General features: G+C 40.0%; 1 protein-coding gene across 5 annotated transcripts in view; it reads left to right on the top strand.

Annotated features, from left to right (window-relative positions):
• The first annotated feature begins 3,963 nt into the window (after nt 1–3,963).
• Nucleotides 3,964–22,635, top strand: part of RHOBTB1 (Rho related BTB domain containing 1) — a 65,973-nt gene continuing 47,301 nt past the window's right edge. For 2 of the 5 annotated variants that reach the window (XM_045567947.1, XM_045567948.1), the window contains exons 1-2: nt 4,016–4,076; nt 6,850–6,900. The gene's annotated coding sequence lies outside the window, so the exon portion shown is untranslated. Of the gene's footprint in view, nt 4,077–4,465; nt 4,757–6,849; nt 6,901–22,635 lie in introns of those variants that run through there. The other 3 variants (XM_045567943.1, XM_045567944.1, XM_045567945.1) reach the window with 3 other exon arrangements.

Raw genomic sequence — 22,635 nt, 5'->3', positions numbered from 1 at the left:
GGCCCAGCCTATTAGGCCTGTGCTGTCCGGATCTGCCCCACTGCTGGAAGCTAGCGTGCAAAATGATTTTCAGTGACGTTGCCACTAAACCACTGCTTAAGTCCGGTGCTCAGCCTTCCTCTGCTCTGTGGTCCAGAAGTGTTACTGTAAAAGCTAGAAAATCCATAAACGTGAGCAGCAAGTTGAATATGTCCCCAGACTCTTCGTCGTCTGGGTACCGCGAAGTTGTTGGCTGTTGTGAAAGCCGCCGTGGCGGGTGTTCTGTTTCTACCACCCACCTGTTCGTTAAAATAGGCCCGTACATGAGTTTATTCTCTTCCATGCCTGCCAACCTGTTTTAGTATTTGTCCATGAAATTTCTCTAGAACACCTGGAACTCATCATCCAGGATAATAGCCTCTAAATAACCAATGGCAGCATCAAATTCTGCACCCAGGGCGGAGAGACGGACAGCATGAAGCTGTCCTCTTAGCTTAGGCCTGGTCGGTGGAAGCCGTGGCTGCCTCCAGCTGCTGTGGCCACAGGGGGACGCGTCTGCGCCTGCGCTCAAGGCTCTGCCTCGGCTCCCTATGGCCGGGCTCTGTGTGTCCGTTACTGGGCGCTGAAATGCAGGCTTGTCCAATAAACCTGAAAAGACCCTTTCTCTAGGAGTTTTATGTAAGTACTTACCATACCTGTGAATAGTCTCGATAAAACTGATGGCAGTAGAAATGCTGCACATAGTATTTGATTTGAAAATGAAGTTATCTTGAGGTAGTAGTACTTAATTTGCAATTTGAAGATTCTGCAACCCCAGAATATATTTTAAAAACTCTAAAAACTCAACACTAAAAACAAACAATCCAATTATAAAATAGGCAAAAGACATGAACAGATATTTCAGCAAAGAGGAGATAAGGATGGCCAATAAACCCATTAGAAGGTGTTCAACATCATTAGCCATGAGGAGAATGCAAATTAAAATCACAGTGAATTGTCTCCACACAACTTTTGGAGCAAATGAAATTTTGTAAAAAGATAGTGATACTATCAAATGCTAGTGACGATGTGTGGATCTGTCATATATTGCTGGTGGAAATGTATGGTACAGCCACTCTGGAAAATAGCAGTTTCTTATTTAGCATATGACCCAGCAATTGCATGCTTGGGCATTCATCCCAAAGAAATAAAAACGTATGGTCTCACAAAAAAACTATATACAAATGTTTACAGAAGTGTTTTTCGTAATAGCAAAATACTGGAAACTCCTCAGATGTCCTTCAGTGGATGATGAATGGATAAACAAACTCTGATACATCCAGGCAGTAGAAATTTACTCAGCAATAATAAGGAAGGAACTATTGATACATGCAGCAGCCTGCACGAACCTCAAGGGCATTATACTTAGTAAAATAAAAAAAAAAATCAATCTCAAAACATTACATACTGTATGTTCCCATTAATATAACAGTCTCAAAATGATAAAACTCTAGAGATGGAGAACTGATTAATGGATTAATGGTCAGTTGGGGGATGCAAATACAAAGAGGTAGTAGGAGAGGACTCTTTTGGATAATGGAACAGTTGTCACAATATCACAATGGAACACAACATATAGAACAGTTCTGTATCTAGATTGGGGAATTTTTTCTTAATCCTATGAATTTGGTAAAATATTTACCATAAAAGCTAGCCTAGAGTTTTTAAATAGCTTTTGTTCAGTACAAACATGAAAGTGTTTAAAGATACAATGTTGTTTTAATGCCACTTAGGTACTAATTTTTATGTTTATTTAAAGCAAATAGTACTGATTTTATTAGCAAACAAGCAACAATTTTAGCATACAAAAAATGAATTATTTTGTGGTAATTACAAGAAGAGGGCTGTGTTCAGGGCAGTGATTCTGGGGTTATTTGCTATTGTTCCTTTTCTGTCTTTAAATACAGTCTGTACAACTTGCTTGTTTTTCTCCAACTTTTCCAGAATTTTAGGTTTTATACATAAAGTTTGGGGCTATCTAGCACCAGGTGGCAACATCTTCCTCAGATCATTCCCCTTATTCAGAAGGACTTTCCAGAACAATGACTTTTCCTCTGCCATATCTAAATTGCTGTTGATACACATTTATTTTCCTGAAAGTTCTTCCAGTCAATTTCCTTCAGATTTAGGCATTCAACTAGGCAATTCCAAGATAACTGGCTGTTCTTTACCCACTTTGGAGGAGCGTCTTTGGGAAGGCCTGCCAAGCCTTGATGCCCCCTGGGAGTAGAGAGTTCTATAGCTGAAGATCTATAGCCTGCCACCTGGGGTCTTTGTGTGAATGTCTTTCTGGTCTCAGCACCTGCCTGTGATTTGAAGAGGCATGCCACTTACCTCTTTTTAGTTTATAACTGAGAAAATAGAAGAAACTGAGGAAAGGTGTGATGTTGAAAAGAGGGTCAATGATAAAATAAGACTTTGCCACAGGCCAACCCAGGTGCAAATACAACTGTTATAACCTCAGAAAATTAACTTTTCCATGCCTGTTACCTCACCTATCAAATAATCATGATAATAATAGCATCTCCCTCATCCATTGTTGAGGAGATCAAATGAGAAAATGTGTTCTAAGCCTAAAACCTAACCCTGTCCCTGCCACATATGAGGGGCCCAATACATGTTAATTCCCATTTCTTTTGAGTTTCTACCCTGTTTCTGAGCTGCCAGAGTAGTTTGAAGAGAAATGTCTTGCAATGAAGAGGACTGATTGCTAGGAGTGAACAGGGTTAATTAACATTTCCCAAGAAATGTGTTCCTGAAAAGAATGTATATTGATTAAGCCTTTCAAAATAGAGTCATTTTTAAATAGACTAAGGGAAGTCATTTTTATGCCAGCAAATGACCACCCCTCATGTATCTATCTGGAAGTTCTCAGAGTAGACACCTATACTTGACTTTTCAACTACCCTCTCTTTCTGGTATCAAAGATTAGGGCCTTATTAACTCCATTTCCAAAAACAGTGCAGTGAGAATGGCTTAAACAAAGCAAGTTGCCCATGATATCTTTCCTGGTAAAAACATTGAATTCTACTGTGTCCTGGGGTCTCTAGGGGATTCAGAGAGCACCAGACAAGCCTTTGCCTCCAAGAAAACTAGTGGGGAAAAGCAGAAATATCTAATGGATTGAAATTCATCTGGGAACCCTGGGTAGAGAGTAATTCATTGGGGAAACTGAAGATGGTTTCCTAGAAGAAACTAAGGAACAGAGAGGTTTGTTTGCTTTTAGAATTTTTTCCACATATCCTATTTCTTGGAAGATAACAGAATAAAATGGCTCTCTTTTGCCCAGCCCTTCAGTATCTCAGAAACACATTACCTAAGAAGCTTAGTGATGCCAAGGATACCTTGTTGTCATCTTTGCATCCCCAACCCTTAGCCCAGGAGCTCCTCAGTAAAAGTATGTTAAATGAATAAATTCCTTAAGGTAGCTGAACACAATAGTACCTTTCTCCCTCAGTTGCCTCTTTTCAGGCTGGGAGTGAGGGATTGTTAAGGCATACTAATTTTAGCAGGCAGAGTGAAAGCTCCCTGAGGGCAGGGACCAGGTTGGTTCTGTTCATTGTCACCTTAGAGCTTGGCAGGGTACCTGACATCCTGTAGGCACTGCCTAAGCATTTGTTATGTGAATGCAAGAAAACTGCCCCCTGTTTCTGCCCTGAGAACTCACAGTCAGCCTGGAAGAGTGAGAAGAGTTTCTGTGAGGAGGGACGGGCTGTCTTGGGCTTCCAAGAATGCTGACAACCCATCAGAGGCCAGAAGTCAATTTCACCTTCTCACTCAGCCATTTGCAAGAGGTTGTAAATCGCCTCCCTACTCGGGCTGGGGTCAGCGGTGCGTCCCTAAGCCCCCTGCGGGGACCCCTCGAGCCAAGTCGCAGAGGAAGGTAACCCAGAGGGGGGAGCCAGCCAGCACGTGCAGCCGCCCAGGGGAGGAGGAGGCTGGGCTAACGCAGCCCTTAGTCAGCAGCTGGGCTCGGTTTTGAAACAAAAGCCAATGTCCTCCTTCGGAGTCCGCGGCCGGTCAGCTCCTAGGGGGAAGAAAGCCATGCTGCCCAGCCGGTTAGTGGCCCAACTTACTTTTCCAGAGCCTGGGACAAAGGGCCAGCAGATGTACGGGAGTGAGTGGGATGTTGGGAATGGGGGACCGGGGCACAGATCGCCCCTCCCCTCCCCTCCCGGCAGCTTGGGAACGGGGTCGGGGTCTCCCATGCTCTGTGCATGTTTGTCCCGGACAATCCGCCTGCGAGCCCGGGCCCGTCGGGTCTGCGTAGAGCTGAGGCACCTTTGCAACCCGCGTCCCAGAGCACAGACACACCAGGCCCTGGTTTCATGAATGAAATCCAATCGTGTGGATATAAATAGCCGCGAAGGCTGCTAACGTCACAGTGCGAGCTGCGGCCGCCACGGCGGCGGAGCTAGGTGCCGGGTGCTGCGTTCCGCCCGCTGCCCCGCCTGGGAGCCGGGTGGGGGCAGGAGGCGGGGAGGGCTCACGGGTGGAAAGGGGCGAGCCCCTCTCGTCCCGGACAGGCGAGAGCGGCCGCGGCGCGGGGCTAGCCGGCGAGGCGAGGCAGTGCCATGCTGCCTTTGTGCAAAGTTGGGCGGCGGGCGGCGCGCCGCGCGCAGGGGCCCCGCACACCCGCGACCGCGCGCAGTCGTGGCTGCTGCTGAGTGGCGGGGGCCCCCCCGCTCCCCCCCGGCCCTTGAAGGCGGAGAGAGCTCGCGTCTCGCTCGGCTTCAGGGTAGGTTCTGTGTCGTGAGTGCTCTATGGTTGAAACTTCTCCGAGCAGCCGCCGCGGAGCCCCCACCGCCCCGGCCCCAGCGGGTGGCAAGTGGGGGCCCACGGGGCCGTGCCAAGCGGCCAGCAGCGCCCCGAGAGAGAGTTGTGGGGACCCAGCTGCTATGGGGGTTGCCCTCGCCTCTCTGCGAGGCCGGGAACCCTCACATCAGAGGCAAAAAGAAGAGATTTCTAGGAGCGCCCGCACAGCCGCACCCCTAACTTGGAGCTGAGGAAATGTACAACAGGCACCCTTAGCAGGCGGGCTGCGCCGGGGAGGGGGTGGTGCCGCGTCGACAGGAAGGCTCTTTTCCTTCGAAGGACAGTGGTGGGGAACCGGAGGGCCTGAAAAGGGGACCACGCTAGCCCCTTTGGTGTTTGCACCCCTTTTAGAGTTGACTGGTCAGCGCGCAGTTTGGCGCTCCCCGCCCCTCCCTCCAACCCCAAGTCTGTGGAGTCCGCTGTGAGTTGCTGTGACAACAGTAGGAGCTGCCATGAGGGGCTTGCAAAACACCTTACTTTGTCTCTGTGTGCTCAGCTTTCGGGGAAATAACCGGGGAGGGGGGGGAAATGTGCAGAGAAGAGAATCCAACCCCCGCCCCCCCAAAAGAAGTGGAAGGAAGGCACAACTATGTAAAAATATATCATTAGATCCTACTGTTAGCTGAGCCGTTTCCATCCCCAGCAGTATCTAACATGTCAACTGAGGAGCAATGTCAATATTTAGACTTGGACAAGCCAGAAAGTTAGAAGGGAGCGCCAAGCACAGGGTTTTGACTTGGCTTTGCACGTCAGCACACAAGCTGTGCCTTTGGAGCTGACTGTACACATTTGCTGGGGGAAAAATGCATGAGGGTTCATATATACACAGACACCCAGATCTAGGAAAATCTGAGGAAGTTAGACCAGAAGAGTCACTGTACCTTTGAACTTCCCCAACCTGTGCTGTTCAGGGAGCCCTGTTGAACTCCAGCCAGATGCTGAGCTTGAGGTTTCACTGGTTTGGGGCTCCCCCACCCCCAACCCGGGCTGTGCTGCACATTCTACACTAAACTGCAAAAACAATACTAAGCTGTCAGTGGTTTTCATCTTTGTGTAAGTCCTCTCACTCTTAGCAGTTAGTAAATAGTGGGCTGTGTTTGTTTGATCTTGGCAAGCCTTAGACTTTTCTAAACATACTCTGATAAGTTTGTTTACAAACACTATTTAGAAATTTGGAATTATATTTCATTTCTAGTAACCTTGTAGATTCCTAAGAGAGTCACTGGTTGCTAGAAAATAAACACAAGCTCTTTTCAGTACAAATAATGTCTGCATACAGCTCCACAGGTGGATGAGCCATAAATTATTATATTAAGTAAGGTTTTCCTCTGAGATTCCTGGATCATATCTGGACATATTAGTGGGAAAGAGGCTTCACCAGTTGATCCTAGTGTGGAAGGCTTTGGAAAATCACTAGAAAGCAATGATACTGTCATCAGTGAATTCTTCGAAACTTGCCCATTATTGTTATGTTCTCAGATTTTGAAGGTAGTGTAAACTCACACTACATAGAGCTGTGTGTGATCACAGAGGTGGAAATAGAAACACATGTTCACTTTGATATTGTTGCTCAATAACACAACTTTTTAACTATACAATATATTAATAACAGGAAAAAACAGAATTTTTTGGCCTTTTAATTATGATTATATCATCTGAAAATGCTATTTTGGAGGAATACCATGCCCACTTTATGACTTCTGTATTGTAAAATGCGGTGAGATTTTCATTATTCCCATCCATGGGTTTGTGGCCAAATGAAATTTTTTTTTTGTATCATTCTCAAGTGCTCAGAAATGTATTTTTATAAATGCTACAAAATGTTAACCTAGCATTTCAAGATGTATTTGACCCAAAGAAATACCACTTTAACACTGGAACTTAGCAAAAGTAAAGTAGATTCTGCCCTTTTTCAGGGGGAAAATAAGAAAACAACATATGTTGAAAATTTTAGTGGCTCCCCATGTGTTCTTGACAGGCAGCAGGATTTATAAAGTATTTCTCTCTTTTATGTAGGTAAGTCCAGCTGTGAGCAGGGTGTTCTGTTCTTCACTTCCAGCAAGCCAGGTCAGTGTCTTTGTGCAAACTCATGACTGTAGATTGATAACATCCTGTATCTAATTCTGAGCATGCATTTAAGAACAGGTTTCCTAGTCGTTTGTCTTAAAAGAATTTGTCTTTGTCATTTTTTAGGGATTCAATTATGAACATCACAAGTTCAATGATTATTAAAATTATTGTTTACTCTGTATGTACAGTGGTACAAAAAGTAGGCCTTGAATCAGTTCGTGTTCTAGAAGACTTCTTTTTTCACTTTGGGCATCAAAATGGTGCTGTAGAATTAAGGGTACAGGAGATCTGGGTGCTTGATAATTAAGGTTTTACTTCCGTCTTAATCTTAGCACTCTGGAACTGAAAGAAACTTGATATAATAATAGTTGACATTTATTGAGCATGAATCAAGGTTCAGGTAATGTACTGCATTCTTTACATTTATATCCTCATTCTGCCTTAAAAAACCTCTGTGAGGCGACATCACTTTCTTGAGTCTCAAACTACAGGTGAAGAGTTGGAAGTTCAGAGATGTTACATAATACGTTTCAATTCCTACTTTTATTAAATGGCACAAATCGGATTTTTTCTAAAGTTCTGTCTTACTCTAAGACCTAAACTCTCTGGTCGAAAAATTCTTCTCCTATAGGGAAACTGATGCCAAGAAATGTTAAATGATTTGCCTAAGAGAACTTGGTTATTGCAGCTCATATAATAACACTCAATGGCCCAGCTGTTGGAAAAGAATAAATTTCATTCTCTTAAGTAAAACAGTGAAATTATAATTATTCATGTGTACTTTCTGGCATGGCACTGTCAAAAATATAAGAAAGTTTTTATCATGGGGTCTCTGAACTTAAGGATTTACAAACAGATTTAAAAGGTAAGATATTAAATATAACATGCATGAAAAGTTAGTGAATAAACCAAGATCATACATGCCAGAAGGCTGAATTGGGAGAAGTTCAGCATTTTCCACCCCTGTGGGATTACTTTGCAGTTCCATGTACGTGTGGAAAAAAATTTTTTTTGTCTGGATAGATGATAAATGGGTAAGAGTTTGAGAAAGGACAGAAAGTAGAATTTCAACCCAACAGGGAGAGATTATGCAGTCATCCAGAACCACTAAATTACAGTATCTCAGACTCAAAGACATTATTGCTTCAAAAGCATTGTAACGAAATAGTGAGCTGTTTTAATCTGCACAGCATCTTTGAGAAAGCTTCTTTGGCCTGGTGCTTAAAAGTGCTGGATTTTTTTCTGGAACTTCAGTTTGTCTGAAAGGTGCCACGGAGACTTGGGTACATAATAGATAAGTCCCAACCAAAGTCCTGAAAACAGCCAATATCTGAAGTGTAAGCAGGAACATTTTCAGTTTTTGCCTGAATTGACAGCCTTCTCTCACCTCCTCCCCTGCCCTTCTATAAAATAAAATAATTTGTAACAGTTGTTAGTCCTTGTAGTTTTATATAAGGGGGTAATAAAAAATGAAATGGGGAGCAAATTATTAAAGAAATCCTTAAGATATTATCTTTTTTTAAAGCACTGATACTCCCAATTCAAGCTAGTAGCCCTAAAATCTTAATTAATGAAGAGAATTTTTTAAGCATTTAAGGGGTTGTGTTATAAGCTGTTCTGTAACAGCTTTGTCCTGTAAAAGTTGTTATATAGTGGATCATTACAAAATAGGTCATATTCCATAAGAGCACTATTATTATTGGTAAGATCCCAATTATAGGCCAAGACCTCATCATCAACTGATTGATGGTTAGTTGTGATAATGGTATGTCATAAAAATATTAATAGAGCAACTATGAACCTATAATTTATTTAAAGCAGTAAAATTACACTCTGAATCATATAATGGTATGGCCAAAAGGGATCTTGGAATTAGCATGGTATCTCTAATAATAATCACTTAATTAGCAATCATTTGTTTTCTCTTTTGAACTTCAGAAGGCTGTGATTAATATGCGTGACTTTTCGTTTTAAGAATGGCTAGAAACATTTGAAATTTTGCTGTTTTTCTGCTCAGGAAATTTACCTGTGAAAAAGAGCGGAATTTGTAAATCCTTCTATCCGTCTTCCTCCTCTCTGGCTTCATGTAATAGTGTTTAAAGAGCACAGGTGATTCGAATCTGATTCTTGTATTCATCTTCTCTTCTCCACCCAAGCTTAGGGTGGGGAACCCTAGGTTGGGGAACCCCAACCTCTCAACACCAAAACAAAACTTGGAGAGGGCTGGAAAATGAGTCACGAAAGGTGTATGTGGACAGGGCGGGAGGTGGGAGAGTGTGTGTGGGGGGAGGGAGGGGGAAAGAGAAAACGTTTGAGGAAACAGGAAGCAGTCACTCAAATGGATGGGATATTTACAGATTGGTTATTTATTAATATTTGTCAGCATCAGAATTTTATTTTATTTTATTTTTTTTTAGTTTACGAACAAATTAAAGCCACCGCCCTCTCTTTCTGGCACCTTTTGTTCCTTGTGCACATAAGGCAGAAATTAAAAAATGGGCAAATAAAGACACTGAAAATGAAGTGTGGGTATGACTGTTGCTCTCTCCAAATGTCCCAGACGCTCCATCTTCAAATGCTGTCTCCAGCTGTGCCATCAAATACATCAGCATGTCTCTGATCAGGCTTTGTCCTGGAAAGGGCAAATTAGCAAGTTTTACAAAGAAAGGAAGAGACACCAATAGGTCTAGAAGAAAGCAATTATGTTTCTCTACTCTGTACCTGAGTTTATTTATTGCATAGACACAGGTTAATGGCAAGTTCCCAGCATTAATGAGGTTATCATCTTAGGCTCCATCCCTCTGTGGAGAAATTTCCTTTGAGTTGTTACTCAACCCAACCATATACGAAACCCTTCATGACCACTGTGGTAACAATAACTAGCATTTATGCTCCTACTAGATGCCAGACACTTTAACCAGATTACAGCTAATATTCATCATCAGTTCCAATTTCACAAAAACAAAAAATGGGAGAGATGTTAAGCTAAAGAACTACTGGAAAGCTACTTGCACCCAAGTCTGTTTAAGAATTTGAATATATTAATATATATGTTCTAAATAAACTCCCAGGAAAAACACACTTTAAACTATTTCATTCCAGGTTACTCTTGCAGATGGTGGAGCATAGAAGTTAAATAATTATTCTTGTGGGTTTGATTTTTTTTTTAATATTTGTTTTTTATTTAACTTGAACAATGTAGAAGTTTTGCCTGGACAAATTTGCTGACTCTTTGGGTCATTTCTAATATATTTCGATGGAAGTCATGATCTGAAAGCGTTCAGTCAAGGAGGGTTGAATCATGGAGCCAGGAAAGTTCTTATTAAGGATACTTAGTCCACCCTGGAATAGATGAAAAACACTGGCACCCAGAGACGTGATGTAACTCGACCACTCTCATAGTTAATAAGTGACACAGCCTGAGCTGAACCCAGGTTTCCAAGTCCCAGCCAGGGCTCAGTTCCATTACATAACACTGCTTGAAAAGTGCCAAGTCTTCTAAACCCTCCAACTTAGCCAGAAATACAAGTACAAAATACATCTGAACCCCAAGGCATATCCAGAAGTGGGTGATAAGAGAATTCCAGCAGTGTAAAGATATGACGGATGCTCAGAGTTACCTCACTTATCTTCAGTGGCACCGAGATAGAACAGTCCTTTTCCCTTATTCAGAATATAATACCCATACTCCGATCCCTTCCAAGCTGTCTTTGTTGAGTGATCTGTTTGGAGCTTTTTAATTTTGACCAAACTCTGGCTTTTTATTAACTATGTGACTTAGGTGAAATATGACTTCACTTTTCTCATCTAGTAAAATGGGAAAAGTGTCACCTCCCTGAGAGGATTATGAAGATGTTATAAAATCGCATGTGTAAAGCACACAGTAGGTGCTCAGTAAGCTTTAGTTTTCTTCCTAGAGTATCTTAAAAGAAACTGTTGTAACACATTAGGGCAGTCACATCATTTTGCCCCTAAATTTGCTGGAGTTATTTGAATTCTGATATTGCAAGGGATGGTTGTAGTAATCATTTTTCTTGGGCAAAAACAGGCCCAGCAGTCTCTCTGAGAACCAGTGGCCAGGTCACCATTGCATCTATTTTCTTCACACTCTAGGGTTGCCAAGGTTTACTTGAACTGTATTATTTTATTGCTTCAGTTTCTGCTACAAAGTAATACCAAGCTCCTCTTGGAGATTCGTGGCCCTTATTTTCTTCCAGACACTGTTCCTAAGCATCTCAGGTGTTTTCTACGTGGACCTTTGCATCTCAAAGCAACTATCGTATTTCCAGCCAAATAACTAAGAAATATTTCCAGAGAATATTATTGCCAGTAGGAAGTTTTTGCTTTCAATTTTGAAACACGTACGACTTTCCTACCTTCATTTCAAGTAACTTTAGTATAGAGTATTTTGGGTGTGCTGGGTCCTGTCTTTTCTTTTTGTCATGTGTTGCTGACTGATATATTGGCAGGAAAAGCATAAACACTGCAATTTCCCCCTTTCGCCCTCAGCATTTGATAACTACCCTGGCCTAAATTACATCTCTGGGAAGTGTTTTGTCACACTCTTCTCCCCAGCTGCCACACTTTGTCATGTGGCACTTGGCTGCCCTGCTTTGGACTTTTAGAACCAAGTCTTGGCAACACGTCCTATTCATCACATACATGGAGGAAAGCTACTGCTGTGATTTTTATTTTTTATACTTGTACCTGTTTTTCTTTTTTTAGTACTAATCCAAGTGGCCTAGAATAGACTTTATTTTCCTGGTGGTGTAGTTTTTCTTTTAGTATTAGGAAAATGTGTATTGCAAAATGTATGTCCTTTTCTTTAAGTTTAGGGGTAGCAATTATGTGTTTTCCCCAGTGCCATAAAGTGTCTAAACTGGGACTAGAAGCTTTAAAATGACCAGTTTCTAGATTGTCCCTAACCTTATTACTGATCTCAAATCTGTTAAATATAAGTTTCGGTTCTTACCAAGGAGTTAATTATTTTTAAAGCAGTGCTCAAACTTTAATGTGCATGCAGCAAGCACAGCTTCTTGTTAAAGTGCAGATTCTGAGTCAGGAGTTCTGGGGTGAGGCCTGAGATGATGCATTTCTAACAGTCGCCTGCTGGATGCCCACGCTGCGGGTCTGAGGACCACACTTGGAGTACTGAGGTTCTAAAGTATAGTTGTTACCACATCTTATCCTGAAATTCATGCTTTGTAGACTACAAGTAGACCACCTTATTCTGTTTGATTGCTTCTTAAATCATAATAGAGAGTCATGGAATCTTAAATATGGGAGAGGTGTAGATAGTGGGCTGGTAAATCAACCAGCTCTCTTGGAGGAAAAAAAAAGAATGCATATATGGGCATATATGAGATGATTATAAATTTTACTGACATAAAGAATGTGTAGTACACAATTTACAAATAATAATAAAGTATACAACATTCACTATTATAAATTTCTTATAGCCAATTGGGTCTCACAGAATGCTTTTGTTGGTCTTCATGGAACTCTACCATCCATCGGCCAACCTATGGTACAACCGAAGAAGGGGTGTAGTTGCCATATAAATGTTGGCTGATATTTTCCTTTATATTAATGAGTAAGACAAATGAAACAGCCAAGGCATATGTCAGAACTGTACTCACTCATCAATGATGTGAATGATTTCTTTGCTGAACCAGATAATTGTTTTTGAATATTTCCTCAATATACTATTCACAATGTAACAGTCACCCATATAGCACACTTTTAATCTTATTCTGCATGATTAACATTTTGAAATCATTTTCTTAAGTCTAGACAATCAACAGAACAATAAAGCAAGCCCTGATTTGTAGTGGTTGCCAATTTCTGTGGTATAAATACTCCCGCCGTGGCCAATGTGGGAGCAATTGGCAAGAGATGACACAGTATCCTACCTTTATATAGTAGTTCCACCATACAGATAAAATTGGCATAAATATCCTCAAAAATATAGAGGTAAGTAGTAAAATATAGTAAAAAGTTAGACAGTGATGAGTTTTGAGTATTGCCTTTGTTTTAGTCTAATTTATTTAAGTTTACATAATTTAATTTTTACTACTGGTGCTATTTTAATGGGCTTGTAGATTTCCTAAAAAAATAACAGCTGATTCTCATGGGCTAGTGGGGACTGGCTCCTGCACACCACTGGATATAGATCATCTTGGTCCAGTGATTGGCCAGCCAGATGACCAAGAAGCATATGGAAAGGTGCTCACCATATTTGGTCATCAGGGAAATAAAAATTAAAATCACAAGATACTAAGATACATTGAGGGAATATACATTCAGTATTTTCAGCTATGCTTTATGTTGGAATACCTCAAAGAACGTATAGCCTAAAATTTTAGTAGATCCACTTTAGGGCCCACGAATCTAAACCTAAAACATTTTTATTGAAGTATATAAAAAAAATAAACAAGTCATAAGTCTATAACAAAGAATTTCCACAGATTGAACACACTCACATAACCAGCACCTAAATACAGAAACAGAACATCGTTAGTACCCAGAGGCCCTTCTCATGCCCCTGTCCAATCACTGTCCAACCAACGTAGCTCTATCTTGATTTTGAACACCATAGATTAGTTTCGACTGCCTTAGGACTTTATATAAATGAAGTTATAAACTATGTACTTGTTTGCATCTGGCTTCAATATTGTATTTGTGAGATTCATCCATAATGTATGTAGCCGTGGTTCATTCTTTTTTAGGGCTATATAGTATTCCATTGTATGAATAGACCTCAATTTATTATTTTTTTATCCATTCGCCTCTTGATGGGTCATTTCCAGTTGTCGGCTATTATGAATAGTACTGCCAAGAACATTCTTGTGCAGACTGCAGTGTTCAAAACAAGACAAATCCCTCAGGGATTCTACTGAGAAGCCAATCTCTTGAATGCTTTCTCTATGACTCCCCCTCCTGTTTTTCATTTCTGATATAACAACCAAAGGCATTGATTCTTTCATGTGAATATACTTTTAGTACCATAAGCCATGAAGCCATGTGCTTCCATTCATGACAGTATGTCCTCCTGGATCTTTTGAATAAAGGTCCACCAACTCCCCCTTTCATCGAGACATCTGCATTTGTGCACTCTAAATGGGGAAGAGATTTGGCCTCACATCAATAAGCCTGAGAATAATAGACATGGTAGACGTGCAGCCAGCAGCTAAATTTGGTAGCTGATCATTAAAGCTCCTGGAAAGAGGCTTCAAATTAGGGAAATTATTTCCTTTTGTGTGTACCAAACAAAAATCAACAATGAACCCTTAGAAATTTTCGGATTTTAATATTTTTAAAACTCTATTTGAAGTAGATCAAGGACTCTCCCCGACATGACAACTGAAATCTGTCAAAGTGTCATGACTTGATCTGGAAAGATTAGAGAATGTTTTCCCATCAGTTTGTTCCTACACCTATTGTTTAGCAGATGTATCCTTGTTGCACTGTTCTAGGCTGAGGGGCTGTGTAGTTTTTTTGTTTTGTGTTTGGGCCTATTGAGATGTTAGTTCCTTTGATATAAGTAAAAGAAGCTGAGTAACCAGGGACTCCAAGATGATATTGTTGAAGAGTGGAATGTCTTCGGGATTGAAAGAAAGGTTCCGGGAACAGCAGGGCTGTTTCCTGCCATATGAAAGGCACTTCACATAAAGCTCTCAAGGTACAGAGAGAGAAGGTCAAGAACAGACACTAATTTCACATAATGAAAGAAGAATGTGCTCTCTCACACAGAAATATTCTATTCCCTGGTTTTCTTACCCTCTTACCCTCTTTTTTGTAAAAATGTCTTTGTTGCACAAATAACACATGTTCATTAAGGAAAAGATGAAATATATAGATAAGAAAAAAGAAAAACATTAAAACTGATTATAATCCTACTCCATAAAACATGTTGCCATTAATATTCTAGCGTATCTCTACCTCATGTTTTTTGTATATAGTTAGGTACATAATTTTTAAGGAGTGGTATCATTGTGTAAATTTTGTAATCTTTTTAAACTTAAAGACTTATCATGAACATTTTCATGCAACAATAAATGTACACCTATAACGTGATTTTGATGGCTATAAACTCTTCCATTATGTGGACATATATTAGGTTTTCTTTAACCAAGCACCTGCGGCTGGCTTTCTAAAGTTATTTCCTGCCTTTTGTTTCCACAAATAGAGATGTGATAACCATTGTTTTAATGAAATCTTTTTTATACACTTTATTATTTTTCTATAAATAAAGTCTTATAATTGGATGAAAATTATGGGCATTTTAAAGTCTCCTGACTTAAAATTTCCAGTTTCACTCCAGATTAGAATTGTTTTCCACTTCTACAAACAGTTCTTCTTCATACTGCTTTTTAAAATTGTACAGTCTTTCGTGTAATAATTTCTACCTAAAGTTGGAGGATATGGGAACATGTCCTAAAAACACTAGTTAGAAGCTATTCATTGCTATTAGCCAATGTGAGATTTTAAGAAGCCTGGTTAATTGTCCACCAGCACTTTTGCATTTATGTTCTAATTTCCCTATGAAATCCTGAAAAAAATAAATTTCTTCGTTTGCCCAAATCAGAGCATAACCGAATCCTAACTGGCATATTATAGTCTTGTAAATGTTTAAATGCAATTGCTTGGTTGTCATCATATCTGAAGAACTCACAGCAAGCAGTCTCTGGTGCTACAGAAGCTAACCTAGTGACATCTTTAGAGAATGCTTTCAATGAGTAACTTACTACAGAGCATTGTAGAGATTTTTCTTCACGAGGAGGGATTTTTAAACACCTATAGTCTACAGACTTGTTATTAGTTTTCTCAAACAAGCACTTAGAACTTTGATGTCTGTAAAGACTTAACCGATATTTTAATTATTCTTGACAAAACTTCCTGATCCAGCACTTCACTAAGAATCACCCACATGAGGACTACAGGGGCCTCCAAAATAAATGCATAGGTTTTTTTTGTTTCTTTTTTTGCTTTAAAAAAGTATTGAAATATAAAGCATAGAGAAATGTGTACAAATCACAAATGTACAGCTTGATAAATTTTTGCAAATTGAACCTACATATGTAGTAACCAGAACCTAGATCAAGAACTAGCACACCACCAGTACCCACCTCTGGTCACCATTCCATTGCACCCTCAATGCATTTGAAACATTCTAAACTTTATGTCCAGGGTAAGTCCTTCATTTACAGAATTTGAGTTTTCACTGAACCATTACTTTATATGAAGTAGCTACTGTCAGCTTTGATCAAGATGTCTCCCTTGTAACTGAAAGTGTGTGGAAGTCTGCCTTTCCAGGTAAAGGTTACAACATTAAATTTGGACACTGAGTGTACATCATATTTATGTGTTTGTGATTTCCAGATACACAGATACATACAGTGCATGTGCATACCAACAAATTTGGAACTACTTTCTTCTTTAACGAATGTCAAGCTGAATTATACTATATCAGTTGATCCAAGCTTAAAATGTCTTACCTACAATTGATTGCAATGGAATATTTCATGTGTTCTGTTTCCAGTTTTTTAAAATTGCTCATTTCAGTTATCATATGTATTCTGTTTAAATGCTCAAGATTTAAAGGCCAAGAATTGTTCATCTTCTGTTTGAAATGGAATTGTATGTGTTTGTCCTGGGTATCCACAGTTGTCTGTTTATATAGTCAATTTCTGCATCTGATATTCAGCAAAATATCATTTGGATCCCTAGGGGTTTTTTTGGGTTTTTTTTTTTTTTTTTTTTTTTTTTTTCAGAGAGCCTGAGTCAAACAAAAACAGTTTTAGCAGGCTCACTATGTTTTATAAATATATGGTTTTGAAAAACAATTTGTGCATTATCAAAAATCATTTATTATTATTATATTGTATCAGTGTACTCTTAGTACAATTAATAATCAAGGTTATACTTAGGTATCCATGACTTTTTTTAAAAGCTAAAACATTTTTTCCATTTTGGAAGTAATACATCTAAGAATATTATTCAGCTGTAAAAAAACAATGACGTACTGATAGAAGCTACAACATGGATGAACTTGAAAATATTATGCTAAGTGGAAGAAGACAGACACAAAAGACCACATATTGTAAGATTCTATTTTTATGAAGAGTCCAGAACAGGCAAATCCACAGAAGCAGAAAGTATTTAATAGATTAGTGGTTGCCAGGGTTGGGGAGGGGATGCAGAATGACTGCTAATGGGTACAAGGTTTCTTTGGGGGATAATAGAAATGTTCTGGAATTAGATAGTGGATGATCGCACAACACTGTGAATATAATAAATTCCACTGAACTGTAGTGAGTTTTATGGCTAGTGGATTTTATCTCAATTTTTTTTAAAGTAATACATGTGCATTGTAGGAAATTTGGAAACTAAAGAAAAGTAGATAACTGGCAGGAACAAGTTATAGCATTATTTGGCAACAATTACTGTTGCCTGTTTCAGCAACAATTACTGTTACCTGTTACCTGTTTAGTGTATTTCCTTCCAGTTTATTTTCCACATAGTGTTGTTGCAGGGGCAAGAGGTTCCTGTTGCTTCCCATTATATGACAGAGACACAGTTATTAAATTTTAAGTAGTCACATATTAATACCCACTCATCCTCCCCCCAAAAAAGGGTGGCTCCAAAGGAAGATCCATTTAGTTGGCAAAGGGGAGCAATGGATGGGAAAGCAAATAAGACGAGCAGAGAATTTTGGCTAGCCCTGTAGGAGGGCACAAAGAAAACCCCAAAGGGAAAAGATCCCAGGTCTCAGAGGCAGAAAGACAGATTTGAGCCATTGCCATGAGAGGTGGAACTCTAGGAGGAAAGATTCCAAAGAGACTTTTTAGGAGTTTTGCTGCAAGATGCATGATATGTTTTGTAAACCATGCCTCTATTCTTAAGTACTCACATTGTTCACGGGTTTCTAAGAGTTGTGTTTGTGTTTCTTTTAGCTGTGTCACTGTGCTAAGATGGTGCTCCGTGTGAGTGAATGAGGCCCAGTTTTATTTGGGTTACACATGTTTATTTGATGTAGTTTCTGTCTGCTGTGTTTTAGATTGCTATTCTGTATACTTTCCCCTTAACAATGTTAACATTAGCATTTCTCTGTATTATTGCAAACTCATCATAAACATAACTCTAATGACAGTCTTACTAGATTAGACTTACTGGTATTCTCCTGATGCCAGGCATAGAGATTAAAATATTTTACAAGCATTATCTAATTTAATCTTCCCAGCAACCCATGGAAGGAAGTAATTATCCCCAGTGTACAGATAAGGAAATATAGGCTCAGATGGATTAAGTAATTTACTTAAAATCACATACCAAGTCCTTAATTAATTATTCCATCACTTGTCATAGATTTAGGTTGTTTTCATTTTTTTCTTATTCTTAATAAAGATGTGGTAAATATATTTGCTTTGAAAACATTTTCGTTTTATAAAGTTATTTCCTTAGGTGGATATACTACATTTTTTAAATTTCCAAGGGTAATTTTTTGTTGCTGTTGTAAAACTTTTCCTTTCAATTGTTTCATATATTTCTTTGTGGTCAGAGAATTTGGTTGATATGATTTATGCTTCAGGGGATTTTTGTCCTTATGGCCCAGTGTGTGGTCAGCTTTTGTAAATGTGCCAAGAATACTTGAAAGAAAGTACACTCTCTTTTTATAGGTTTAAAAAAAATGTGGGATATCTATTAATTTAACTCTATTATTTGTTATTCAAACCCTCCATGTGTTGTTGTTCATTTTCACTTTCTTAATCTGACATTGATTTATTCTGATTTTTCATCCCATATGTTTCAGTTATTTTTGTGAATTTCTCCATATATTTCTGAAGTTTTCTTTGTTTTTATTATATGCCTTTTGCTCTTTGAAGGTTCATTATTACTTTTACTTTGAATTTCCCTTCTTTTTATCTTCTACATTATCTTTTGCAGATATTTTTTCTAAATAATTTTTAACCAAATTTGAAATAACTATGTAGACTGATCTCATATTTTCCATTGGTTTGTGTTTCCACACTTCTTTAAAGCTTTAGTACCTTTTGTTTGTGTGTTTTTAATTTTTAATTTTCAATTATCTCTGGGTGTTTTGGCTAGTATCTTTGAGCAGTTTCCTTAAGGGAACCTGAGTTTTGGCCCCCTGAGTCTTTGATATCTAAAAATAGCTTTATGCCTTCACATAAATATCAATTTTACCCATTTCAGAAATTTATTATTTTGTCCTTTTTCTTTCAAGTCTCTGTATGTGTTTTTAAAATCATCTTCAAATAGTGTATTGGTGATATTTTATGGTCATCCATATTATTGTTTCTTTATAGAGAGTGCTTTTGGCCATTAGTTTTAGAAGATTATTTTGGTAAGATACTTATGGTATTCTTGTGCAATTTATTTTTGCCATTGGTATTTAAACAACAAATGCATAGGTTTGGAATCTTCTTTTGTTTTTCTTCTCCTCTTTCCCTCTGCCCCTCCCTCCTTGCTGCAGTGGGAACTGATTGTTCTATTAAATCGCACTTTGCTCCCTCAGTTCCTTAGGAATACACAGTGTCCAGAAGATTGCATTCTGACAGTCAGTCTCTTTCTTATTTTCTGTCACATCATTTTCGGATGGCCCTCACTTCTCTGTTTAGAGAGAACTCCTCTACCTCACTAATTTCACTATGTTTTCAAGTCTGCTATTTATCGTTGCCAGTGGTTTGTAATTTGGCACCTTGTGTTTCATGTATACCTGGTCTTTATCTTGTCCCATTACCTACTTACAATCTCATCTGCTATTAGTTTATATATATATGCATTATCTTCTTATACATTATTAAGTACATAATGAGATTTTTGAAAAATTTTTCTTCCACTATTTCTTATAGCATATCCATTTAGGTGGAAGACCTTTCCTCTGTGCCTTTAGATAATTGCCTGTACATTTCTATGCTTCAGGGCTTTTATTAGATCATATATTGAGTGGTCTGTGTTTTCTCCATTCGTATGAAAAGGATTCAGGATGGCCAAAAATTGAAGTATATTCTGAATGCCTGGGTAGCCTTAGGCTCTGTCAGAGACCACAGTAGGGCTCTGTGACAGAGTCCCAGGAAAGCACCCAGTTCCGGAGCAGACAAGCAGAGCTACTCAAGATGATGTGAGATGAGAGAACCTTTCCGGGTGAGATAAGGACAACAATGAGGAATGTGACCATGGAAGTTATAATAATGTTCAGTCTGAGGGACAGCTCCCCCCTCACTGTACTCTCTCTTGCATTGATCCCACAGGATCAGTCACTTCTGTCACAATGTCAAAACTGAAAGGGCCTGGTTGAATGGGCTGGAGGAAGCAAAAACAGAAAAGAAAAGAGTCTTTTCTGTACTCTGTTCCCTCTCCCTGGTAGATCCTCAGCAGGGACAGTCGTCGGGATTGCTCCATGCTGATGGCAGTGTGCTGGTTCCACAGTGGCCTCCCAGTGGCTCCACAACCTTCTCTTTGCACCCTGTTCCAAGTCAGCCTGGCTCTTGTTGCTCTAGATCACAGCATCTGTGGCGAAGAACATCCTGCACACTTCCAGGGCCAGTTCTTTTCCCTGTGGAAATGGGCAGTCTGCTGGTCCTCGGTGAACTTTTTCGATTGGCTCCGTGGAAATGAATTTGGCAGGAATCCTCCCAGTTTCTGGCATGTGGTTACTTCTTATTGTAGTTTCTGTTCTGTTGTCGAGTCTGCTGTCTGTGTAGAATAAGGCTAAATTCGGTGCGACATTGGTAGGGGGTCCAAGGCATCGGCGCTCCCATTGCTGTCTTGCCTGGAAGTCCAGCTAATTGCATTTTGTGATGTGGCTTTTTTAGGCATAGACTGAATTCCTTTATTCAAGACTCACTTTCATATTAGTTATAAATCCTTCTCCATATGTAGTGGGTACATGTGCTTCTCTTTTCCCTTTCTCTTCCAGTCAAGTGGTGACTCGCCAAAAGGGGTTGGGAATCCCTTGAATTAGAATGTTAAAGTCCACACATGGATGAGAACTTTATGAGACCCTTCTATGTAAATATCATTAAGAGTTATAAATTGGCTCTAGAAACTGGAGCACAATAAAAGATCACGTTCTTTTAGTTTTCTAAATCAAATACAGCCCTGAGCCCCTCCTGGCTGCGTATATTGGGGATGTCCTCCCCCCAGCCTGCCTTCCCACTGGGTGGAGGGGCATGGTCCTAGGGCCCTGGTGGTTCCCATGGTTACTGATGCTCTTCCCGCTGGGGAGCAATGGTGGGTGCGAGGCCATCTGTCAGACACTGCTCTTGTGACAGGCCACACAGATGTCCCTCAAGGTGTTCCTCTCACCCACTGCAGGCTTAGCCACATCCTGTTGCTTTCGAGGCCATGGGGCTCAATGCTCAGTCACCAGAGATAGCTCCAGGTGAAAGGTTTCCTAAGAAAGGTGGAGTGGCTGTATTTTTATATTCAATTCAACATTTATTGAAAGCCTCATATGGGCCAACCACTGTGAAAAGATTTGAGGATTTAAAGATGAATAACAGTTTCTGTTGCCAAAAATTTATAATCTCGGTGGGGTGGAAGTTGAATACATGTAAACACCATAATCTGTATTACAAATCAGACTTTGATAAGCAGCCTGGGAGATGGTATAAAGGAAAGATGTTTTAAGTGCATCCTCTTCCAAAATGTAACTTGAATCTGTCTGCTTTGCTCCATCTCTGCTGATTCTGCCCTGGTCAGAGCCACCATCCTTTTCTCTCTTGGAGAATTTAGAAGCTTCCTAACCAGTCCTTCTGCCATCGCTCACCTTCCTCTACCACATGCTCTCTGTACACAAGGCAGTCTCCATGATGTCGGTGATACCTTTAAAAAGCAAATGGAACCTCTCACACCTTTGCCTAAACACTTCAGTGGCTTCTCACTGCATTCAGAATAAAATCCAAGCCCTTGACCATGGCCTAAAAGGCTGTGAATGATCTGGCTCCTACCTACATTTCTACACTTCCCTCTCCCCAGGTCCCCAGGCCCTTCTCCTTCTCCAGTTGGCAAGAAAGTGGGGCCTCCTCAGAGGGGCCCTCTGCTCTGTCCCGCAGGCCTCCTACCTGACATTTTCTCCCAACACCCTTTTGCTTTTCTTCAAAGAACTTAGCAAATCTGTGCATATGTATTTGTCTACCTGTGTAGTTATTCCTCCCCACCTGATTGTAGAGTCCCTGAGAGCAAGAACAATCCCTGGCTTGTTCACCTCTGGACATTTACAGGCCTGCTCAGGGAGTGCTTCGCATATAATTCCTCAGTTACAACTGCCCGAGTCCTACAGCTGGCAAGCACAATTTCAGCAGGTGGGTTAAGGGCACAAGACAGGACATTGGAACAGAAGCACAGGCAGGCAGAGTCATCAAAGGAGAAGTTCCCTGGCATATTGGCAGAAGAAAGAAGACCCGTATATCTAGAACCTAGCACACAGTTCACTTAGGGTGGTTTTGAAGTCCACCCTGGAATTTTTATGCACCTTTTAAGTTTTGGATCTGTTCTTGATTTTTTTTAATTAGGTCAGTGTTTATTGAGGACAGTAGATAGGTAGAAGAGAAAGTTTATTTCTGTTCTTGGCTCACCTCCCCCACTGACCTTGAGTTTCAGAAAATAGAGAGCATGATCTTGTGTGCGTCTCCATTATCACAGAGTTCTGGGCAGGATAAAGAATGAATATTAAAAAAAAATCTTTGTTATCACAAGGTGGCTTTC

This window comes from Lemur catta, chromosome 14 (genome assembly GCF_020740605.2).
Source record: "Lemur catta isolate mLemCat1 chromosome 14, mLemCat1.pri, whole genome shotgun sequence".
Taxonomy (NCBI): Eukaryota; Metazoa; Chordata; class Mammalia; order Primates; family Lemuridae; genus Lemur; species Lemur catta.
Note: the sequence above shows the minus strand (reverse complement) of the source record. Positions and strands in the feature narration are given on the sequence as shown.